At 39.8% G+C, this 24,718-nt stretch overlaps 1 protein-coding gene and 1 long non-coding RNA gene across 7 annotated transcripts in view; both read right to left on the reverse strand.

The window, feature by feature from the left end:
• Positions 1 to 24,718, reverse strand: part of LOC112462250 (fasciclin-3) — a 300,674-nt gene that overhangs the window by 88,225 nt on the left and 187,731 nt on the right. The gene's annotated exons all lie outside the window — the stretch shown is intronic.
• The window catches only part of LOC112462251, a 129,040-nt gene that overhangs the window by 40,807 nt on the left and 63,515 nt on the right, over positions 1 to 24,718 (reverse strand). For both annotated transcript variants that reach the window (XR_003041644.1, XR_003041645.1), the window contains exon 3: positions 21,878 to 22,014. This is a non-coding gene — a long non-coding RNA (uncharacterized LOC112462251). The remainder of the gene's footprint in view (positions 1 to 21,877; positions 22,015 to 24,718) is intronic.

Genomic DNA, 24,718 nt, shown 5'->3' on the forward strand with positions numbered 1-24,718 from the left:
TTCTTTCTCGCGAAGTCCCCCGGATGCGGACATCGAAATGGCAAGTTTGCGAGGTCAACAGTTTACAAAGCAAGAGAGAAAAAGCGAAGGGACAGTGTGGAGAGACAACGGGAAACCAGGAGGTGTGTGCTCTACCGGAGAGAACGAAGAGGGATAAAGTCAATTCCGTAGCGCATCTCGCAGTTTGCCATCAAACCTGGCAACGCGCCAGTGCAACGTAAAAACTTGGTAGACCCGCTTGTATTGTCCCTTGCTATCTCTCCGTTGAGATTGGCTAGGCGACGAGGCAAAAAATCAGCCGCAAATGTATGTATGGTTAATATATTTGAGCCACACAAATATTATTGCAAGAAAGTGTTAATTTCTAAAGTCAAGCGACTTTTTGACGACGTTTTTACACAGGAAAAAAAAGAAGTATCAAATCAACACTGATATACACTTGTATATACGCAAGAATATATAATCTTCTTATAAGAATTTCAACTTTTTTTTCGTCATTGAATCATATAAAACTTCGTTTAACTGTATAAATGACTTCATTCAAGCAAGTTTCCTTCGTTTAACGCAATATAATCTCATTTCAAGATATATTCTTGTGTATACAAGTACACGAGTATACAAGTATTATTAGTGTTGATTTGACACTTCTTTCTTTTCTCACGTATTAGAGTTACACAGAGCTGTAATCTCACGAAATTGATCAAAATACACGTGATATAAACCGATTCGAAGCGAGTCGCAATAAGCTCGTTTCAATCGAGGGTGACGTTTAATCTACCGGTAGCCGTCTTGCGATCGATTTTCTTCGCAAAACAACGGACGCCGATGTCTTTTTACGTGCGAAATACGCGGCGTACGCCACGGGCGTATTTCCGACACGCCGTCGTCTCGTCTAATTTGGGTTCGAGTGGGGACACTTTAATTTGGACCAGGTAGCTCTCGCCGTTACTAGCGAACTTCGTCTGTAATTTACGGCCAACGCCGGAAGTGTTGGCCGTGCCCAAGGCGTAATATGTACCGGAGGTATACGTCGAGATGTGCCTGATGAAAGGCAAACGAAGTGTGTCACTGCATTAAGAAAATTGATATGGGACGAAGTAAGTGCACTCCTTGCTTAAAATAATACACCTGTTAATTATCTGTGCCTGAATAATTATTGGCGTGTCAAGTCTGTTAAAAAATAAAGTCTAATCTAAGATTGGCTGAAAAATATAAGAGGTATTGTTATTTAATATTCCTAAAAGCCTATCTCACACACACACACAAATGATCCTACCCCCATCGCTTCACGAATGCTTGATGTTTTTGCTAAGAAAAATTATTATTATTATATCATATTACATATATATATGTATATAGGATAGGTATGTAATAATATTCCGATGACGACATGCTCTTTCGATGTAAATGGAATTACTGCATTAATAAACGGATTACAACGCATAAGGGTTATGATTTTGTCGCAGCGCACGCTACATTTCCGCCACGCGAGAGATTTCTGGATCAAGCGAATGTATCGCATAATTCACGTGAAGATTCACGAGTAACGATAGCTTTAGGCATCGAGCTGACCGCGGTGACTAATTAAACTTTGCGCGGGACATACGGGAGTTAATTAGTACGTGAATAGTGAAGGCCATCGGCTATCGAAACAAGCAGTTAATTAATAATGCCATGCGCACGCGTTTCACGTGCACGGGCGACACATATGGATTTGTCGAAGTTTCCGATTCCGCGAATTTTGCAGAAAAAAAATTGTGTAATTGCTAATCAGGTGTTGCTGACACTAAAATGTGCCTGGTTCGGAACGAATTTGGCTCGCGATTAAATCAGCGTACTTCCCAATCGTTTATATCTATAGCGAATAGTGTTATTGTAGTAAATTTAATTTAAATAAATGTACATTGCTAATCGTACCACGTTACGAAATTGCTGACAAAATTGCACACAATACCTACCGTTAGCCCGACGTATCTCTCTGTATTAATTCAAACAATTATCAATGTATTACATATATACATAACACGAGTATAGATAGCGTATAGATAGAGTCGTAAAAAGTACAATATTTATGTCGTAAATATAATATGATATACTTTCATATGTATATACATATACTATATGAGATGACTTATCATATTCATTTTATCGTGTTTATTGTGCCTCGCAAAATGCCAATCATAGGATACTTGAGAAAATAAGATGTTTCTGAATTATCCAACGAAACACGAGATTATCGCACAAAAGCAACAGATACATTTCAAACTTAGCTAATGAAGGTATCGTTATCCATTCGATGCAGCTTTCGGCGAACGCGCAGCCGTACGCGCGATTCTTCCAAATACAGCACGTTTCGCGCCAGGCACGCGTATACGGCGGAAAGTGGCGATTGCGGAAACGGGAAAGGGCTTTTTTTTTGTCGGCAGCACTCAGCGCAAAAACAAAAAGGGAAGTGGCGCAATTCAATTCGCATTTCGACACTCGTGGCTCGCCGAAACGCCAGCTGGAAAAAACGCTGCCGCGCGAAACAGAAGGGGACCAAAGGGATGGGAGCAAGGCATTCTATATGAGGTGAGGCTCGCGCATTGGATCGCAATAAAATATTTATATCACTATTTGCATTTTGAAAGCGCGCTGGCTCGCGCCTGTTTCGGCCTCCTCGCGCGTTATCGTCAGCCATAAGCGACGCGCATATCCGGATTGTTCGTCGATTATAAATCCCTTTTCCCTCTTATCGCTCTTCCGCGCGCGCACGCGGCCGGGCAATCTTCGCGGTCGGATTGAAAAAAATACGCGAATATTTATGATTTCGCGAGTTTACGAGTGAAATTGATGCGGGCGATTTCAGTCCATCATCTGCCCAGAAGTTATTTTGATGGTTATTCGCGTATTTTTCGGATTAAAATGCACCGCATGTATATTTTGACATTTATAACATATAAAATTATAGAATTTGGAATATTTCAAAAGATTATTTTTACCACAAAATTGTATTATAAAATTTTTATTGTAAAAAAAATATAATGCATAAAATTTTAGTTTATAATATATAACGACATAGGTATAATGAGAACGGACAAAAAGATGCAGGACTCGTGGAAACAGGATGCGTTTAATATTTTGGGAGTAAATTCAAGATTTCCATAGACTGTTCAATTCCGCGCAAGTTTTAATTGCTCTTCCAATGAGCTTCGTTAAACGTTAAGTAAGACGATGTATCTGATATTTCAGTCATATAACACGCGCGGCAGTACACCGAGTACTTATCTGCGAGAACTCATCGGCTACACGAACTTGCTGGATTTCGACAAATGTTGAAGCAGTTAAAACAGCATTTGAGGTAACAATTTAATACGACAATTTCGAACAATTATATATTTCGAGTGAGCGAAGGAACCCGTGGCAACAGACACTAAATTAAGTTGGCGCTAAGTTAATTTAGGGGATTAAGCTTTCGTTATTGAAGTCGCTCTTTGAGACTAAAATTCATTCTACTGACATTTCGTTTTGTTTTACACCATTCGTGTATAATTTTATTACAAATATCGATCGAATGTTCGAGTGAATTTATTTCGTCAAAAGGTCTGTTACATCATTCTAAATTTTTTTATTTATTTTAATATTAAACGAAAGTTTATTGTAATTTGACAAATATTTCGACAATCGGTACGCTACTCGGAGCTCGCATTTTTCTCGAAGCTCGATAAAGTTAGCGGCCTATTCTTTGATCAGCGACAGTGAAAGAAAGGTGACCGCATTGCTCGCCGTTCTCATCATTCTATTTCAGCAGCTATCAAACTAGTGAGTGCTACAATTACGGGGAGGGTTGAAGCGGCCGACCAAGTTTGCTTTGCTTTCGAGTTTAACGCTTCAGCACAAGGTATTAAAAGTTCCACGTCACGCGAACCCGCCGGCGAATCATAATTCACGATAATTTTCGACATTTACACGAATGCAAGTAATCCCGTTTCTCTCTTTTTTCAAATTAGACACGTCGGGTTTTGAAGAGCGGCCTCGAGAGGAAAAGCTTTTAAAGAGCATTATATTTTCAGCGAGATTACGTTGATTACAGCGTTCGGCGCGATTAAGGCGCGCACGTTAAAGTACGAAATACGTGGAAATCGATGTGCATATATACAGAGGCAATCGTTATCATCGGCCACGGTTAGCCGACTTATTTGATCACGCGAGAATATATGCCCGTAATGCTTTATAAGCGGGGTGGAAGCTACGTGTTCCCACTGACGAAACCGGTCTTTTCATCCCTTCGGATTTAAAATGACCGATATGGCGTTGAGCGCATAATCGCGATAATCCCGTCACGATTCCGGACGAGAGCAGCCCGGCGCGGCGGTATTGCAGCGGAATCATACGTGCGGCTTCTCGGGGCTGCCGCGCTCGTATTTGAACAGGACGTGAATAATTAATAGCGCGGCGTTCGGCCCGCTTTTTTTCCCCCCCACGCGTGTACACCCGCCCCGGCGCTTTTATACGTCAAGACGACACGTGTGAGCCGCCGGCGATATATCCGCCTATTTTTTTTAACCGCCTCATATAAAAGGGAAATCTAACAGACGGCTTTTCCCTGTCGCGTCTTCTTCCCTCTCGCCGTTAATCTTCCACCGTACCCTCCGCCGCACAATTTGCTCCCGCTCTTTTGCGCATGTATTTCTAATGCCAGCAAAATACAGCGTCGCATTGCATCTGTCACTTTTCCCGACGCCGACGGTCAGGTGCATCGATATTAGCGCGACACGCGCGTGGATTATTTATGGGGGAGTAAATAATTTCTCGAAGAGAAGCAGCGTGAAGCTTATACTGAGAAAAGTGACATTATCACCGACCACTCGAATTTCTCCTTACATCTCGTTTACGCATAGTATTATTCATAGCAATGTTTATTATTGCGTTTTGTACGAAAAATGTATAATAATTTTATTTCATCGCGATCACTCGAAGAACGATGCACGTTGCATTACGTTGTTATGAATAACGCAACGTGGTTTGCGTCATATTTTATCGTTCTCATAAAAAAAATACCTTCGTGGCAGAATCGCGCGGTTTGAATTATTCCCCAGTCAGGGGAAAGATGAGCAGCGAATGTGGTGGAAAAGGCAATTTGTAAAAGTGACGCGGTAGAGATCCGAAAGGTATCATAAAGAGATAATACCGGCGTTAACATTTATAAATCATTCATTTTACAACAGCCGAGAATGCTTCTTTCGCAGGTTGATACGACGTCGAAAATGGAACGAACATTGAATTAAATCAAATTTTTTTAAACAGCTTTTCACTTCTCACACATATGTACTCTGGAATATTTCATTATATAACAATGACAGTCATAAATTTGAAAAAAGCTTCTCCACGATATTATTCAACGGCGTGTTCAAAGGCCGCAGGTACTTTTAATCAATTCTTTAAACATCGATCTCAATTTGTAAGAAGGAGACAATGCTTTCATACTCGACAAAAAAGATGTTCATTTTTAAGTAATATATCACCGTAATTTTCTTATGTAACTCCCTCTGTGTTTGCATTGCGTCTCTCGCGTAATGTTATCTTTTGCTTCGCCAGTCAGTTCAGATATCGATCTGTAAACGCGACAGCTTGCAACATAGAAGTTTTACAACTGGCTGCAAAATACGCTCACCGATACATAGCGGTACCTCGCTGCAGTATTACATTGCACCTTATAGTTACACAAAGCCGTAGAGATCAATAAAGATTTGCGAAAACTTTTCGACATTTAATCTATAATATATTGTCCAGATGTCCATTCAATTCTGGGTATGGAAAGAAGAAAGTTAAAAGTTTCGGGCAACAAACACGTTAAGTTATATATATATAGGACAAATTTGGCGAGCGAGTAAATAAATCGATCACACGTGAAGATATGCGACGCATGACTTTTCCAGCTTAAATAAAATTATTTAAATCACATGTATGTACATATTTAACTTGAAATGTAAGGACACTGATAAATCATGTTAATAATTTCCATTTACATTTGCGATATATTTACATGAATAAATCATATCGATAATCTATACACGGTTGCTTATCAAATCGATTTCAATCTTCGTTCATTCAGCAGAATGGTTCAGCTGTTGTCTTATTTGTATATATTCGTCATTAATATTTCATACGTGCTCGAAAATGTAAATCTCTCTCTGGAAGTCCGACGTGATTTTTAAAATTCAATATTCAGCGCCGTAAAACAATTACACGTTATCGCACCGTCAATTTTGCTGCGACGAGGGACGAGAGAAGGTCGGAGAGGAGAGAGCAGGAAAGAGCGCCGGAGCCACTAACATCAAAGAACGCGGCGCATAAATTTGTAATAAAGCGCATTAACGGTCGCATAATGGCGTACAATGCTACGGGCGCCGGAACGTACAAGGCACGACGGTAATTTGAAAATTGAGTGGCTAATTCAGAATCGAGTAGACGCTCTGAATGTCTCACCTATACACTCCGGGATTTCCATTAAAATTTCCATAAAGCTCCTGCCGGAAGCAAAGGCAGAGTCGCGCGACTGATACGTTGAGATTGCATGTTTAAAAAAAAGGGACCGTCTTGCTTTTTCCGTTTGGTCGCAGCGCGACGGCCAGTTGTTTCGAGTTCTGACAAAGTAAGTAGGTATACGCCGCGGAAAATTGCTGTCGTGCACCTTACGGCATTCGCGCGCAAAATTAGCCCGAGGCAATTTTCCCCTTGCGCGAGATTTCAGAAAATATTACGTTATTATTAATATTGCGTTAGTCAACGCATTCGACGTCATTTGGCGCACTCCCTGTGTTAAGAGAATGTAGTAATTTACAATGAAATTGCCCCAACGAGATTAATTTTTACCGAAGGAAGAAAGCAAAACATTTATGACCGTCTGGTGTGTAATCCATGAGTTTTAGTTTTAATGCCTTCGAAATTTCCTTGCCTGTTGATTAGTTTCTCGAACGTTGGCAAGCTCTGAAAACTTTCTTCACCGCAGTCCCAAGTTAATTATCTTACAGCAATCTCGTTGCGACTTAGATGCTAGGTAGAACGGATGATTTTCAAAAGTTATCGCAACATTATCAGATTTATAACTTCATATCGGACTGCGTCGTGAAACATCATCGTTCAAATATTCACGCACAATTTTGTTATTCGATATCTTCGCTAGCGTATCATTTCCGCATATTTAAAATAGTTATAATTAATTTCTTTTGACAATATTATGATATCGTGATGTTAAAAAAGAATGTTTATTAATTAAACTTCTCTCTTTCAATTGTACGATTCCCCTTTGATAAATTTGTTTTAATTGGATAATTTCGCCGGCGCATTTTTACGTATGCGACGTTATCGTTTGCATTTTCATATAAACTTATTTCGTTTTTATAATATATATTTTATATTTCCAACGCGTATGCGCCGACGAGCGTATGCAAAAATATGATAGCAATTTTATATAGTTGTAGGCTATACGTGATAGCAATCGCAGGCTGTCGATGCTCTCGCAAACGTTCATTAATGTTTTCACCAACGAATTTGCAACGCCACTTTTTTTCTACTATAACGAATGTCCCGCCAATCATAAGCAATTGACATATCCGCGATAATTCGCACACGCATCGTTGAAACGTGAACCGTTGCGAATGCAGTCAATGAGATTATCCTTTGAACTAGAAAAAAAGAATTTCAGCTATATCAAAATAATTTCGCTTGCAGTTGCGCTTTTAGGAAAATAAACACGTAACGCATACGATAGCAGCAGGATAGCAATCATATTTTGTTCGTTGAAATTTTGTATTTTATACCAAGGATTTAATATAATCGGAAAGACGGAATTGCCTCAACGCAATGTTATCAATGCCGCTTTATAAATAAGGATTGGTTTGTAATCTTGTGTTATTGAAGGTTTATTCTTTTATATATTATGTAGCGAAAACTGAGTAATGCAAAATACACTCTAGGATTAGGAGTGGAAGTCGTCGATGGAAATCGTCTCAACGAAGAAATGTTACATGTGGCAAAAAGAATAGAATGGATCTTAGCATAAAAGTATATTGACGCCATTCTTCGTTTCATCGTAAAAAGGGCTTCGAGAAGGATCATGCTACGCGAAATGCGATTTCTTCGCGCGCGCTTCTCCTATCCATTTTTCCTTTACTCAGCGCGCAACACGGAAGATCGGAAAAGTGGAATGAGGGAGAGAAAGAGAGAGAGAGAGAGAGACTTCGCGCGAAGAGAAGGGGCAAAAGGTATCCTTGATCCGTGGCTTTTAACTTTCCGGAAATCACTTTCCTCCATTATTTCCCGTGGCTCCCGCATCCCAGACGTTGCTGGCAACTTGCTTCAGACATGAAGCTATATATACGGTGTTTGTGCCCGTGTGTGTACGCAAACTCGCAAAGTTGGCCGTGTATTTATACGACGTTCGCGTATAATACAAAGCCACCTATAATATGACACGTGCAAGACATGCCTGTATGCGGGCAAGTAACTGCATGGCGAGACGCTCTTCGCAGATTTCGCAGGGTTTTCTAAATTTTGTATGAATCTCCAGGACGCGTTCGCAAATATACAATATTTCCCAAAAAAAAGCAAAATAATTAATAATGCTAATTTCGTCCTAAAATAAAAATTTTTAAATAAAAATTCTCCTGCGGCGCACACGCGTTTATATTTGTGATATTGAGATTTTTTTTGCAATTCTTTGCAATTTTGTAATCTTAATTGACAGTTTGTATCTGAGTTCTATGTCTCAGATTTTTTGGCCTAATTTTATACCTCTAACTTTAAGACATACACAAAGTATATTTTGTAATTTATTTAATTTTAAATTTTAAATTTTAATTAGTTTTACCGTTAAACTTTACAAAAATGCAGACGCAATAAATGTGCAAATATCTTGATTTAAAATTTAATGCCGATAGTTACATCGCCAAAATTTCGTCTAATTGCAAGTTGAAGTAGACAATATATGTTCTATAGTTTACTATTCTCAAGGGAATTTCTCAAACTCGGTCTCATCCTGATGCTTATAAAGTCAACGAAGTATGTGCGACTCCTGACCCGTTTCTCTTTTGACCTAAACAAGTAACTCGGCTCCCAGTTCTTTGATCCGACAAGTTAGGCGAGATTCATTGAACAGTATCAGGATACTGCTCGATACTCTCGCTATGGTATGCCACGTGCACATCAAAGGGCGTACCAGGTTCATCAGAATTCTCTCGTAGAAACGGTCCACTTATTTTCTGGCACGACACTCCTTTCGGACAGAAAGTTCGGCCAATGTCGAAATTCTGCTTCCCGCAGCGAAGAAATCAGTTCGATCAAAGGACCGCGCCGAACTTTTTACTTTATACATGCATGTACGCTGGACGTGCGGAAAAAAATTTCCCCGATTGATCAGTGGATCACTCGCATCGCGTAATTATTGCGTTATACAGTTAATCATAAACGTGTATGTATATATATACGTACATATGTATGTATATATTATACTATATGTATATATTATATATATTATATAAATTGAAACTTCAGGAATCGGTTTTCAATATCTAAGAAAAGAAATCTCAAGTCAAAGCATGACTAGTATCGTAATTGAGCTGATAAGTATAAGTCATGAATCTCACAAGGCTCTTTCAACATACTATTGTCCGATCTATTGTCTCAAACTTCCGATCCTTCCGAAAAGAAAACCTTTTGGACATAGGAAACTTTTATAACCTCAATGTGATCATAAAAAGGTGATGCTCGTTGTAATTAATCTACTAAAAACTTATTTTCTTAGATATTACAAATTGATAGACTAATGGCGTCTTTCAATGCGGAATAATTTTGTAATGTATAAAAAAATGTTTAAAAATTACAAATACATAACTATAGATAAACGATTGTAAATTCATTAAAGTTTGCGACATATCTTGAACTTGATGGATAAGAAACATGGCAGGAATAACTTCGCAGGTGATTATATTTGTGTAGTTCTACAAATATTTTAATTCAACGAAGTATTGCATTATTTCTATATTGTAAGAAATCTGGTGCCTTTATTAAATGGAATTTATCACCGTGCATAAATGATTAAGTGCAGCACCAGGCGAGATCGCCGGTTGTCCGAGCTGCATTTTCTTTCACGGCAGGATTGCATGCAAAAATTTACAATTGCCACGAAATTCGGCCGAACGCAAATGGCGCGGAATGAAAAATGTATGCACGTGGCAGACGCGTGTACGCGCGTATGTACCGATGCGCAATAAATTTGCTCACCACCCCCGCCTTACGGTCCAGCGCCTGCCGACCACCGTGCCGACCGCAAAACGGAATCAAATATGACGCGCAGGCGGCATTATCGAAACACAATACGCGATTCAGCCGGGACGAGGGGCCCGCCAATTTGTACCAAAATCCGCGCGCGCGGTATCGTCGCGTCCAATCACGGTGGGGCCGTGTTGCGAATTTGGTGTTGTGCGAAATTATATCCGTAGCTATAAAAATTAATATTCACATCCGAATATCCGTGCCCTTGTATTTATTGTTTCCTATGCAGCTGTTGTGTCCGGAATAAAAATCGTTACTGAATAAAAACCAACGCATTATTTAAATAAGCGTGCATTAGTTTTCATGGCTAGGTATACGTGAGAGAATTGTCAAAAGAATAACAATTAAAAGTTTTTATCTATTAAAGTAATTGACCCCCTGTATACAAATATTTTTTTAAGATGTTTTTTTTTCAAGTATATAAAATAAATATGATATTGGACTGATAATAATAAAATTGAATAAGCATTGAATAATATTTACGGTAATGTATTATTTACAATTTTTCGCGAAGCTGAACGCAGCATTAAAATAGATGCGATTTCTAGCGCTTGAGTCGGGTAACAAGAAAAATGATTTGTTGGCGATGTCGCAGCAGGCAAGAAGAAAACTCGCTCGATTTTTTCGTTTTATTCTCACTGTCTTGGCAAGAACGATAATAATGTACACGGGAGACATATGCACGGACAGATTCTTTCAGCTTTTCGTTGCAAAACGGGGTCTAGTTTATGGCTGCATTTAAGAGTCAAGCTTGCATAAACGCACGGTCTCAGGTGGACTTCCGTAAGAACGGCCAATGAATTCCTCCGAGGAAATTGCACGGGGCGCGTAAAGCCTCGCGGACACCTTCTTCACCGCGTGTGCCGGGCGTAAGAATCGATTCTCGTCCTGGACGTAACATCGGGTTTGCGAAAATGTTGCTTAGGACTTAGGAGTCGCGAAGGGTCGGTATGGGCCTGCAATAAATTTCACCTCTGTTGCTTAAAAACCGCTGAACACGTATAAATATCTTCTTGAATTCAGAAAGCGGTTGAGATGTTATTTTATAAAATATTTCGGTCCCTCGATATTTTTCCTTGTACCCTTATGCGAATTTCTACCTCTTCAATTATGAGTTCCCTAATATGTATCGTGCGTATAGTGTTTGAGTGGCAACAATCTTTTTCTTGACAAAAATGCAAAGATATTGGTCACATATTTTTTCAATATGATATATTATTTTGCCAATTTAATTATATAGTTATATTTTAGATAATTATTAGAGTGATTAGCAACAGATTAATTGACAATGTCTTTAAACACATGATTTTTCATATTTATATCCCATCGATATCTGTATCTGATACGGATATATAACTTAAAGACGTCAGCGCAAAACAATTTACAGGAATAAGGAGCGGAGATAAGCTTTCGATAAGCGCGGTTGAGAGTAGCGATGTCGCTTCGAAAGTCGAAGAATCATGGTTCTAGAACATAGCGTGCCATTCTAAGGGATTATCCGGCGAATTGGACCGGCTATCCGGTCGGTCGCGACTGAATTTTATCCTGGCGAGACAAAATTCGAAGTTTCGAAGGGCGAAAACGTCCCGCGGTATTTAAGCGCTTCACTGAGCTCGCGAAATCGATGGAGAAGAGCTTGTGACACTCTCTCTCTTTCTTCCTTCCCGCACCACTTCTGAAACTGCGACATCGATTATCGGCTACCGATAGACATTAATGGAAAAATACAATTCACGGAAAGTCCACGGACTTTTATCGGCTGTGACACACGGAGTAATCTCGATTGTGTACAGTAGTAGCATAATATTTATTTGAATTGCGGTAACTTTCGAATTACATAAAGGTAATAAGGTTTTATCTCTCTGTCTCATTATATCAACAGAATTTTTTACACAGTTTATAGTTTACACAGTTTTGAAGTGATGTATGAGTATCTTGCTTTTCTCTCCTATTTTACAAATTGCAGCAATGTAACTTGAAATTAAATTTAATATTTATTCGTTATTTATTTGTAATTAAAATTACAATTCAACCAAATTTGATCTTTGATGTCATTTACTGGTGTAAATTCCGCCACTTGAAGTAACTATATATTGTCTCTCTTTATGCATAATTTTAATAATATTAATATCATTAAAATTATACATAAAGAGAGATAATATAGTTACTTCAATATTATTCAATATTATTTAATAATATTAATAATATTAATAATATTAATCTATGTTTTAACTTACGCTGCTTTATTTATGTTATCGTTATTTATATGGACACTTGTTACGACACCGACAAATCACATCTTGCTACCACCGCGAGGATTTGCGAACGAATTATTGCGCTGAAATTAGAAATATTACATAAAGCATAACTCGCGGGGCGTAAAACAGCGCACGGGTTACGGCGGTATTCGTGTTACAAAATACTTCAACTCCCCGGAATTTGTTCCATCGCGAGGTACTCGAGAGCTAAGCTACTAAACAAAAGAATGAAGCGTTGATATGATTGATGGTGCATCTCGTCAGGGAATCAGCAGCTGCGGCTCGCGAGAGACTTCGCTGAGTAATTCATCGCGTACACGTTTACCTGCTCGACGAGAGAACACGAAGTAAACGAGGGCGAGAAAAAGAGAGACGAGAGAGAGAGAAGAGAAACGAGGGAGATGAGCATCGATGGGAAAACACAAGAATGCTAATTGTTCGCTCGACCGACGTCATCCTTTTTCTCTTTTATTTTTCAAAAAAAAGAGAGAGAGAGAGAGAAAGATATACTGTTTGCTCAAAACGCCAAAGAACTGCAGTGAACGCGTGTCCAGAGCAGATCGATGTAAAAAAAGAAAAAATCATCGCACGTTGCAAAGTTGCCACCTCAACGCTGCCACCGCATTCACGTTTCACACGCCAGTCAAATTCAGTCAGAGTGCAATCAACGTGCTCGCCTTCTGAATACCCCGCTTATTTGTTCATTAATTAGTTAAGTCGATTGATAAACTTGGAACAATGGAGAAGCATAAAGCGAAAATGCGAATGAATTTGGTTTTAGTGAGCAAGGAATAAAATTAATTTCACCAGCAACTAATGGACGTGATAAATTGCCCTGTTTAAAAAATATACATATATTTGCGATGATAATGTGGATGTTCACGAGCTTGCGTCAGGCGCAGAAATGGATAATGAGAGCGGCAGACGGATTCATCAAGTTTAGAGTTCGCATAAAACGCACAATATGTTCATAATTAGAGGTTAACTTTTGAAATAGACTTTATACAATTTAGCGTTCCGCGAACAAAGAATTAGCACACGAAGAAACCGAAGATAGATATGCGTGACGGAACTAATGACTTATTAGACGATTGACTTGGAGGACGCGAGGTTCCGACTTTTCACGATTCAGCATCATTTGATCATAAGATAGTTGAACAAGTTAATATTTTTAGTGGGCCTATGCGTTGCGCAGATATTATAAGAATTTAATATTAACTAAATTTAGTGCTATATATATAATTAAAAAAAAGCTGTGTAACGACAATATAACGATAACGAAACTGTCGTCAAGAGAATACAGAATAGGCCCCGCAGGTATACGTTCGCGATTCACTCAGTTCGCATTGGCTAAGTGACAAACAATCGCTGCGCGGTTTATCAAACTGTCTACTTGGTAATTTGAAGGCATCGTAGTCACCGTTTCCGTTATGTCCTGAAATCCCTCCGGGCTGAAACGGGACTTTTTGCTCGCCGGACGGCCGGAGACAAGCAACGAGACTTCTCTCGCAGAATCATTAATTCCGATGACGGTGGATTGGCGGAACGTAGGACGTGTCCCGACCGAGCTGTCGGCCAGCCGAAAGGAAGAAGCGGGATAGAGGAGGATTCGCTTCTCGCGGGGGAAAGGGACGAGGCTGTCATTGATAGTTGTGATTAATGTGCGATGCGTCGCCAAGATAACTTGATTATGCGGGTGGACGGCGGCGCCCTCCCAGGCCCCATATCTCATGCTCCTTCGCCTTCTCCTCTCGCTACTTCGATGAACATTTTAATCTCTTTATCGCGCGCCTTCGTGCTCCTCGATTCGAATATAACCGCCGTCCGTTTCTCGAACTTATTTAGTCAAACGGGGTAAAAATGTCAGCATTTTCGAAGAGCATTTGCATTTCTTCCGTATTAATATCTTACCGACTTCGGTGGAGATATATTTAAAGGAAAATGCCTCACAATTTTAACATAGGACAATAAATATCGAAAATCAATCCTCCCTATAATAGAGACTTGGCAACAATGCAAATCTCAAACTTCGTTTAAAATTGTTTTAAAAATTCATCTCACAACACAGAAATAATTCAACACAAGAAATGTAGCTATCGCCGGTATTTATAGTCGGATCTTATTTCAAAACTGTCTTAAGTAATGCTTGTCTTAAAATGCTAATACAGCTCTGTGGTTGGTAACATAACATTTTAAGATCAAACTTAAGGCGGTCTTAAATATAAGAACTGACTATGAATACCGTCCTATATGTAATATGTAACGCGTTAATATATATATATATATATATATATATATATATATATATATAAAGCAAATTCACGAATTTATCTGCATTTTTGAGAAATTCTGAAACGTAGCGAATAAAATGTAATTAATAGATTGTATTTCAACCACAATACTTTTTTATTATAATTAACCCGCTACATAATTTGTTAGCTTTTGCATTCCAAGCGTATTAGTAATTATAAATAAGAGTGAATTCGTGTGCTAATCTGATAGCCGGTGTCTGAAAGCTCGAACTTAATTTGAGCAAACTTTAATGAGAGGTCGCGCTTTTCACAATAGCGCTTTTCGACGGTATCCAGCAGGTAATTCACGTGCCGCTGATGGAATCCGATAAAGTGTAAACTATCTGAAGGCATCGACGGCCGATTCGCAGCCCACGCAACTCGGCAGAATTCAGCCGAGCAATCTAGTATGAACAATTTGAGAAGTTCTTGATCAATTCTCCCCTTCTCTTCTCCCCCCTTTCTCCCCCGAGCGTAAATAAATTACGCAGCCAGTAGCGAGTAAGTATAGCGATTTCTACAATTCGCCATGGATAGTCAAATAGCCATTAAGTCGCAGATTATCCCGGATTATATAACGGGCGTCCATTATCATCAGGCCCGTATTCTGGTCTAAGTCGTAAACCTCTGATCAGGAGCCGCGACACATCTGACAATGACGCCTGTCCTACTTTCCGAAGCCGGATCGGCCATGTCAACGCCCTATTCGCCCGCCTCTTTGACCGATCTTCGTCTTCATCGCGGGTAATAAGGAATATCAAGGTTTGCACAGCTGCCGCTGCAGATAGGCGGCCTGGTGTTTAACTTGCAAGTTGCAGCGCAGTATTGTCCATTGTAATTGAGGAGACGAGTGGATGAAAGGCCCTTGATTATTTCCATTACATATGGCGGTATTGGAGTCGAGCGTTAATATCGAGAGAATTAACGTAGATGTACTGGCGCGGCGCGGGCGTCCCGGCAAAGATCAATACAGAACCGAGAAGGTACTCGGAGCGCAATTAATTTACGCGTGAAGGCTTTGTGCCTAAGGTGAAACTAACGTTCGCGCCTATTATACAGTTAGTGCCTGTTATATTAATGTCTATTCTGCAGCACTGCGTAGACTCGCCCCGATAGAGACGAGAGTTTGGCGAAAAGCATGATTTTCGAAGGAAGGCAAGCGGAATCATGAGCTCGTACATCGAATTGATCTTTATTATCGTTTACGTAAATTGCTGAGTCACTTCGACGTACAGATGTTACCCTGACAGACTGACAGTCACGAACTTCCAAATCAGTGGATGTAGCGGGAAAGTTTCGGCCGGCGGCGGCGGCGGCGGCTGTTTCCGGACTATATATGAGACGTCGCCCGTCGACCAAAGTTGACCGAGGAATTTGAGTTTTATACTAGCTGTGTTATACCGGAATTCGAAGTTTCCACCGTGTCTTATTTCCGCTTTGCTCGCAAACGTCACGTCGCGAGAGATGGAACTGCTGCTTTAAAAGAACCGACAGTGCCTATAGTTGATACTTTCTCGTTCGTTGAGAGGAAAAATCTTTAGAAAGTTATGTACAGATTTTATGAATAATCTAAAACGCTGTAAACGTAGAATATAAGATATAGATAAAGAAAAAAGAAACCATATGATTGATTTAGTAAGAATAAGTTAATTCTTTTAAGAAATCTTGAATTCTTTCCCGATAACTTCGATCTATTTAATTCATTGAGTCGATTATTTAATCTTGGAATATCGCTAGGTTTTTTTAAACGAGAAAATATTAATCCAAGTAGCAAGTTCAACGATACTGACGGCGAGAGAACGAGTCGAGAAATGTGCGCGCTTAATGCGCACAGTAACAGGTGCCATAAAATAAGGGACAAATTAAATATTCCGCAATGGGGCGTGCGACGTTTTAAAATAATCCCATTATCGGGCACGCAAACACGCTTAACGCGAGAGCGTAACAAACTGCGATCGATTCTGTATTATATACAGACGCGCCTCGGTATGATTACGCGATAATTACATATCTCGCGCGATAATTAGACGTCACGTGCCGCGTCGTCTAGACCGATAGCGTAATTGCCGAGTCTATTCGGGATTTAAAGTCTCGAACTGTTTCGCCGGATCGTTTCGACACGATGATTACCGTACGTCTATGCGGCATAACATCGAGATTACCACCGAGTCTAATAAAGCAATTTAATCGCTCCGCGAATGAGAACGCGATTCGCAATTGTGTTTCCGTATTACCGCCCGCGGTGCGAAAACCGTGGTATAATGATGTCGAACTATTTCACAAATAGCTGATAAAAATACCTCTTTAAGAAGTGGGAATATAAATGTCTATAGCGCCACAAGTGAGGCTACGAGGTAATTAAGTTCGCGCCAATTACCGTTACCTCCAGGAATTGCCCCCCCCCCCCCCCGCGCATAGTTTTTTTTAACCCCGGACGCGCCACAGGCGGCGACGAAGACGCAAAACGCGTGTCTCGGCACGCTTACGGAAAACGAAACGATGGCTAAAGATAGGTTCCGAAAGAAGGGTGGATATGTCGTTAAAAGCAGAAAGAGTTCGCGGAAGGCAAAAGATAATTAGAATGCGCTCGTGGGGTGGTCGAGGCGGAAACCATATTCCTGGCGATACTCATTAAAACAACCGTTACGTGCTGATAGCGACTATTAAGAGAACTTTCGACTCTACGTTTCAATTACTTCGCGTGTTTTAATTGCATCCGTCTATCCGCGGATCAAGCCGCCTCTCCGCTCGAAGTCGATGATACTGAAGGGCGTCTACCACTGTTGAAACGTAAAAAAAAAAGTCAGATCATATCGCTTGGCGTTGCCATTCGTATCGAGATTTGTTCATGATCAATTCGTCTCAAAAACAAGTAATCATCAGCAATAATTAAGGGTAAAATTAACTTTCGGTGACTGCCTGTGTCAACGACACCGTTTGTCTTCTAGCAAACGGTTCCATAATTAGGTCACTTAATTGAGCAATTTGCCACGGAGAGTACTTGCTTTACGAGAGAAAACATGCGCAGTTGGTCGGCTTTGACCATTTCGCTTTAATTCGTTGAGAAACGCGTCACTTTTTTTTCGCTGACGATCGCAAGTCTTTCATGTTCTCTTTTTTTTGTTGTTTCGTCTCATTGTTTTCTTTCATTTTCTTTCCCCTTTCCTTCTGTCTCTCGACTCTCTTTTCCCCAACTAGAACAGCTTTGACCAATAGTCCCGTAATGAGGGCAATTTATTATATCAAAGGTCACCGGGACAAGAACGAGGGAGTTTTCATTCTTCTCTCCGGTACATTCTTTTCCCCGGCGGGTTTAAACGGAAGAGAGAGAGTTTCCCATAATGGAGAGAAATTAAATCGTCTTCGCGAAAGTGAGGCGAAGCCACCTCGTTCGATAATACGAAGATACCTCATCTGGAGATCGGAATAGCTTCAAGTTATCGCTTCATAAATCGGTGAATCGAGATGAGATCCGGCTAGCTGTGGTTGATAATGATCCGCCGGATGCCTGATGGGACGGTAAACTCGATGAGCACGGGCCCGCGGCGAATCAGTCAAATCGGAAAGTAATTATAGATTTTAATTGAGATTATTAAACGCGATACAGTATGCGTACCATCGCGTTTATCCGCGAGCGAAACCTATAATTCAGCACGGCTGACTTGCAGCGTTTCGTACTCCAGTAATAATTGCAGCGATTGCATCTTCCATTTAGATAAATGTAATATCGAAAATATCGTATATCAGAAGTAAATATCTTTCTATGAGCGCCTAGAGGCTGTCTAATCCATAATTTCTAATATTTTATTATTAATGTTTAAATTTTGAAAAATTTTAATTAATTATTTAGAAACATATGTAACAATAGTAATTTAACAATCGGGAAACAAAAAGTAGAAGAAGTTGGCTATACTACTGAACAATTAGTTTCATTTCATTCGCCTTTTTCTCATATGGAAATGTTAGATGATTATCGCGCTTTTTCGTGTCTTAAGTTAAATATAATTGAAACGAGATTTGATATTAAAATCGAAATAGAATCGAAATCGACGTACAACCGCAGCTTCGATCGTTCTCTAATTATAATAAAAATGACAAACGTGTGATTAAATTAACATTGTTACTGCATATGCAATGTTTGCTGTCGTTCTTCCGATTCCGCTTCCACGTCTGTCGTTCTCCGCGTTTAATCGTTTTCTGAAACAATAACCATCGCCTTCCGCGTATCCTCTTCTACGTTTGCCTAGCAATTAAGTTCCGTTCTCCGCGCACGTTTATATCTTCGTGGCATTTAGACACATTGACACAACGTCCGTTTACTTATAATTGATTTTCAATTATATTCGAGTTTGTGGAAAAATATGCAGAAACCAAGTTAAATAATCGGAAAGTTTAAAAAGGATTATTAGATTAAATCATTTCTTGTCATTTCAAATAACAAGTGTGAGAGAGAGAGAGAGAAAGAGAGAGAGAAAGAGAGAGAGAAACGCTAATATTAAAGATATAAATAGTAAATATATGCGTTTATAATTTAACTTTAGAAAATTTGAAAATTTACAATTAAATGCTAACATTAAACAACCATTAGGCAGTTTAATATTATATTGTTTAAACTATGTTGTGCAAATTAATAAACGTTTAGCAAATTGCTGTTATTTTAACTTTCATTGTTTCGTGTTAAATAGTAATAAACGCTGAGTTAAAAAATTAGTAATAAACTGTAGAATTGTTAACTTGTTAATTAATCAACTTTAAAATGATATAAAAAGTCTGCAGTAAAACGATAAGAAAACAATTTAAGAGTAGTTATAAAACCCGTGCAGTATTTCGCGATCACTCTTTTTAATATAATTGAGAACACATTTTGTGACTGACACATTTAATTACCGAAGGTAAATGTTAGCCAAGCAAAATAAAAAATTAGCAACAAGAAGATATCCAAGGCTCTATTGGATCCCAGCTAAACTCAACAACCGTCGTTCCTTAGCCACTGTATGCGGATGATCTAATTAGTTAGATCAACATGTAAATCTCAAGGATAAACGGAACCATCACGAGGATGGCGCCCTGCGGCAGAGGTAGTTAATAAAACGGTCTTGCGATCTCCGAAATCCCACGACGTAACGATCGCCCGTGTTTTGCGTCCGTGAGATTCGTTGGCGAAAGACCAAAAATCATGTTATTCCCGCTACTCGTTTCACTAACCCCGAAAACGGAAGATATACTCGGCGGAGTCAGCCACTTCGTCGTTTATTTATTTTTTTTCTTTTAGATTACGTGGTGATTAATTAAGAAAACGTAGTAATTAATATTAAGACCATCCACAGAGTTATTCATCCGTTTCGAAAGTTTCTTATCCCGTCCGCCCGACTCCTTGTAACCTACCCAGCTCTCCGTCGAGTTATTTTATTCGCGCGCTCCTTATTTCATTAAGTCCTCGCGGCGGCATTCGAGCGGGAAAACTTAATAACCAGACAGCGCCGGCGTTCGAACTTCGAGTTGATGCAATTAATATCTCGCCGCGCACGAAAATGATATACCTTCGAATTTAATCCTTCTCTTGTTACGTTAAAACGTGTAATTGAATTGACGACCCCGAAAGAAATTCTATAAAGACTGATCAAGACGTCACTTTACCATAAGTAGAAGACGGTTAACTAAATATGGAGGGGTAAAAACCATAATAGTTACACAGTCTTGACTTACACAGTCAAATTTTTAAAAATATTTTCTCGTGTGCATAGATGCAATTTATACATATATTGTACAGATTGCATCTATGCACACTAGAAAATATTTTTAAAAATTTGACTTGCACCACTATGGTTTTTACCCCTCCATATGTAATTTAAGATGCACTGACACTTTTTAAAATGTCATCTTTTAAAATATCAGTCTTACAATGAAAAAAATAATAGCGATATAAAACTTTTTTTCCAGAATCATAACAAATGTCCGTCGAGTGCTATCTCACGCAGATGTGTGAGAATAAGAAACGAGATCCCTACCATTTTAAGTTGGCGATTAATCTTCCTCGCTACGGTCGATCGATTATTTCCCATCAATTCAACGTTGAAGTTCTGTAATTTCGCTGATGAGATTGGGAGATCGAATCGTCGCGGCGCGCGGCGCGGCGGAAAGGCCCCGGGACAAAAAGGGGCTACGATTGCTTTATTTCACTGGCGCTTGTCGAAGATCATTATTTTATCGGCGCGGCGGTACGGATATCTCTGATTCCGTGAGCCGGAGGAGGGGGGCGGGGGTTGACCGGTCGAAACCGGCCAAGTGCCGGAGGAAGGGTTGGATTGCAGGTGTACGCTGCGGTGTGTGGTCAGCATTACTCGCCCTGAGCACTGTCAGCATCCCCACTAATCGCCGTTTTTGTCGCCGCACCTACCATTTCTCTTCCGTCCTCTTACACAAGCCCGACTCTTCGCTATCTCGACGCGTCTCCCGCTCCACGCCGCTGCCTCGATGCTTATGCTCACGTTGTTTATGCTCACGCTGTTTATGCCCGCGACCGTCTCATTGTCAGCACCGTGTCTCTTTCCACGCTTTATTTATTACGTCGTCCACGCCCCAATCCATTGTTAACTATTTCCCGCAAACGCTTTCTCTTACGGATAATTCGTTTGATTAGAAAAAAAGAAACGACTCTAAAGCGCCCAGCTGGCAAATATATGGAGAAACTGCGTAACTCCGAAAGTGCTTTTTTCCGATACGAGCATGAAGATAATCTTTAATCGTCGCAATAAAATTCTCGGCATGTCTCTCTGATAAATGTATTGCAATCTAGCGTTGATTGCAAACTCTAATTCCTTCCACTAATAATTATTATGCAATATTAAATAAAAGTGGCGGATGTTGATTAAGAAAGTTAAATGAGAATAGAATTAAATTAAGAGAGGCTATCATTTCTCTCTCGAAATGGCAGGTGTAGTCCAATGAATAATTACAAAATTATCTCTACGCAGTTACAACGCAATTATATAGATTATTTATTTATTAACTCACGCGAATCTTTCGGAAATTCGAAAAGGGAATATACGGTGGACGAACGAGCGTCTAGGGGACGTAGCCAGCTGCGTCGATCTGCGTGATCCCAAGGGCCATCTTTCTGCCCCGCGAATGGGGAACGGAGAACGGCTTACCTGAAACAGAGAGGATGACGAAATATTAATGACGCTCGTAAAGGTTACTGGCGGTATCGTGTCGTGCCACTTGACCTTATAAATCTTCCGCTCCTTGAGGCACACACAATACAAGAGTTAACGTTGACGCAACTTGCCACCCGGTGAAATATTAAAATGGGACGTCGCGGTGGCGTCGTCGCAATTTTGGCGATTATTCCTTACCGTATATAATACCTAACACACATATGCTTGATATACTTGAGCCGTCCAAACATACGAAAATAGTTTGCCGATAGAATCCCAGGTATAACAGTAAGTCACAATAAAGTCAAAAGACATTACAATGATAGTAAAATGATGGTAAAATAAAGAAATCGTCAATTTGACTTAATTTTATTGATTTTATTGTGACTTGCTGTTCTACCTGAGATCTTACATCGTACAATCAAGAGAAAGGCAGATAGCCTAGGATTAAAGTTATCTTAATAATAAATCCAACGCAATAAATTTTTCTTTTCGTCAATATTAAATAATATTATATCTTATATGATTTATGGTAAGAGAAAAAATATTGCGCGAATTTTCACTCGCTATTTCCAGTCCGCGTCATGCTATTCGGCTTAATAATTGCAGTAACTTGATAACAGTCCTGAGATCGCGTCACTCGAATAGAGCACTCTGATAATTCGAAACAATTTATGAAGTGTAATACTAGTTGAAGTAGCAATTAAATAATTATGCAATTAAACAACAACTGACGACTCCATTGCGATGCTGTACCGACAACAAATTGTTATCTTCATTCGTTGGTATGTTGACATCAACCAATGATATTGGTTTTGCGTGAAAAGCTTACGCTTTAGTAATTTTCCGCTTCGTATATCAAAGGTATTTGCAATGTGTAATTGGTACAGATAATTAATGTGAAATGCAATAAATAATGGATGCGCGTTCCATCGATACCCTGGAAATCAAAACCAAACATTGCAACTAGGTAATTTCAGTGTTCATAATGGCAAAAACAGCAAATGACGACTAACGTTACGTTTTAGCTGTAATCATCGGCTAATATCTCATTTTTAAAACATTCTTGTGATTACGCCAGACTGCGAGACAAATTAACGAAAAAATTAATGAAATAGTCTACCGTTGCTCGATTATTGGCCCCTTTTCTTTCAATTTTCAATTTAATAAAATAGATCAAACCTATCTATTTGTATCAAGTAATTCAATAAGCGATTGCTAATAATTGATGACGATTGTGTTTGCAAATAACACGCGGATCATTAACATGAGGTAGCTTAAATTACGCGAATATGTCTCTTCATCAGCACGGTCGGAATCGGGACATCCGAATAGCATTCGAAAATTAGGAACGAGGGTCAGGAAAGCGACGCTGGCAGCCCCGAGAGTTGCGATGCAAATCTTACGCGAAGAGCCAGCCAACTTCGCGAAATTGAAGCGACCCTCCGGCGATCTCTCCGCCGCGCCGTATCGTCTACGAGAATTGCAAATTCGCGTTTGCGCGAGAAGGAATTCGTTGGGCCCGTCGTCGACGGCTGCTGGATATTTTGAAAGATTTCGGCTGAGGTCGACGCGTCGGAATAAAATCTCGCAGGGCAAATATAATTTGCCACCTTTTGGCGCGCCAGTTTTCGGCAAAAATATATGCAATCGTGCAATTAGAAAAAAAGCATTTCATCGCTGTATGTAAAGAAATAATAGAATATTATATTATTCTTCAAGTGCTTTCACGTAAACTTTCACAGAACTTAAATTCAAGCATTAATCGTAAAAAATACTCTACCTCTAAAATTAAAAAAAATATATTATTACGCGAAGTAATAAGCTCTTTCAATTTTCTCGCTGTGGAAAAAGGTACGACTTCAGGTACGTCAAAAAATCTGCCATTAAATCCGGATCGATCCGGTAGAGGCGAGACATTCTGTAGATTTGCCAACTAAGGGAAAGTATTATGTTACGGTGAGCAAACACGGAAAAGGACCCGGCGCACTCGTACCAATACTTTCCGCCTCGTTATTAACGCAGCACGCCTTTAGTTTTTCAGCGCGGTGAAAAGCCCTCTTGGGTTTCCACTCTCGCCGCCCGCGCCGTTTCGAGAGCCGAGCGAGCGAGCACCGGGCATTTTCGACTCTTGAAAGGTAGAGGCGAACGGGTAGCGACCGGCGGTGGTGGTGGTGGTGGTGGTAGTGGTGGTGTGCCGTCATCGGGGTTGTGGTTCGTGGGGTCGTAGAGAGACGCAGACGAGAGGGGATGTAGCGCCGAGATCCACTTGAACCATTTCCACGTCGGTCGGGTGGCTCTACTTCGCTGCCAGGCAGAATGCCAGTTGCGAAAGAACGAGAAAAGTCGGAAAACGGGAGCGCAGGCAAAGGGGAAAAAGTGTGCGGGAACGAGGGCGACGAGACGCACGACTGATGAAGATAGCGACTTCATAATTTCGAGAGTTTCTGCTTTATGACATTAATAATGATGTACGGATAAAATATAGATTTAAGTCAAACCGAAACCAAGCTTTTTCTCCTCAATTTCGAGTCAAATTAGAATATTGATGTGTTCTGCTGGATATCATAATCTAATCATTTTAATTATTACGATCATTATTATATTTATTTATTTATTTTAATTATTTATTCATTACTCTTAATCATTATTAATATTATCATTCATTAATAATTCTGTAACGAGTATCCTTCTTGGA

The sequence above is a fragment of the Temnothorax curvispinosus genome, unplaced genomic scaffold (genome assembly GCF_003070985.1).
Source record: "Temnothorax curvispinosus isolate PA1 unplaced genomic scaffold, ASM307098v1 QBEX01012135.1, whole genome shotgun sequence".
NCBI classification, from domain to species: Eukaryota; Metazoa; Arthropoda; class Insecta; order Hymenoptera; family Formicidae; genus Temnothorax; species Temnothorax curvispinosus.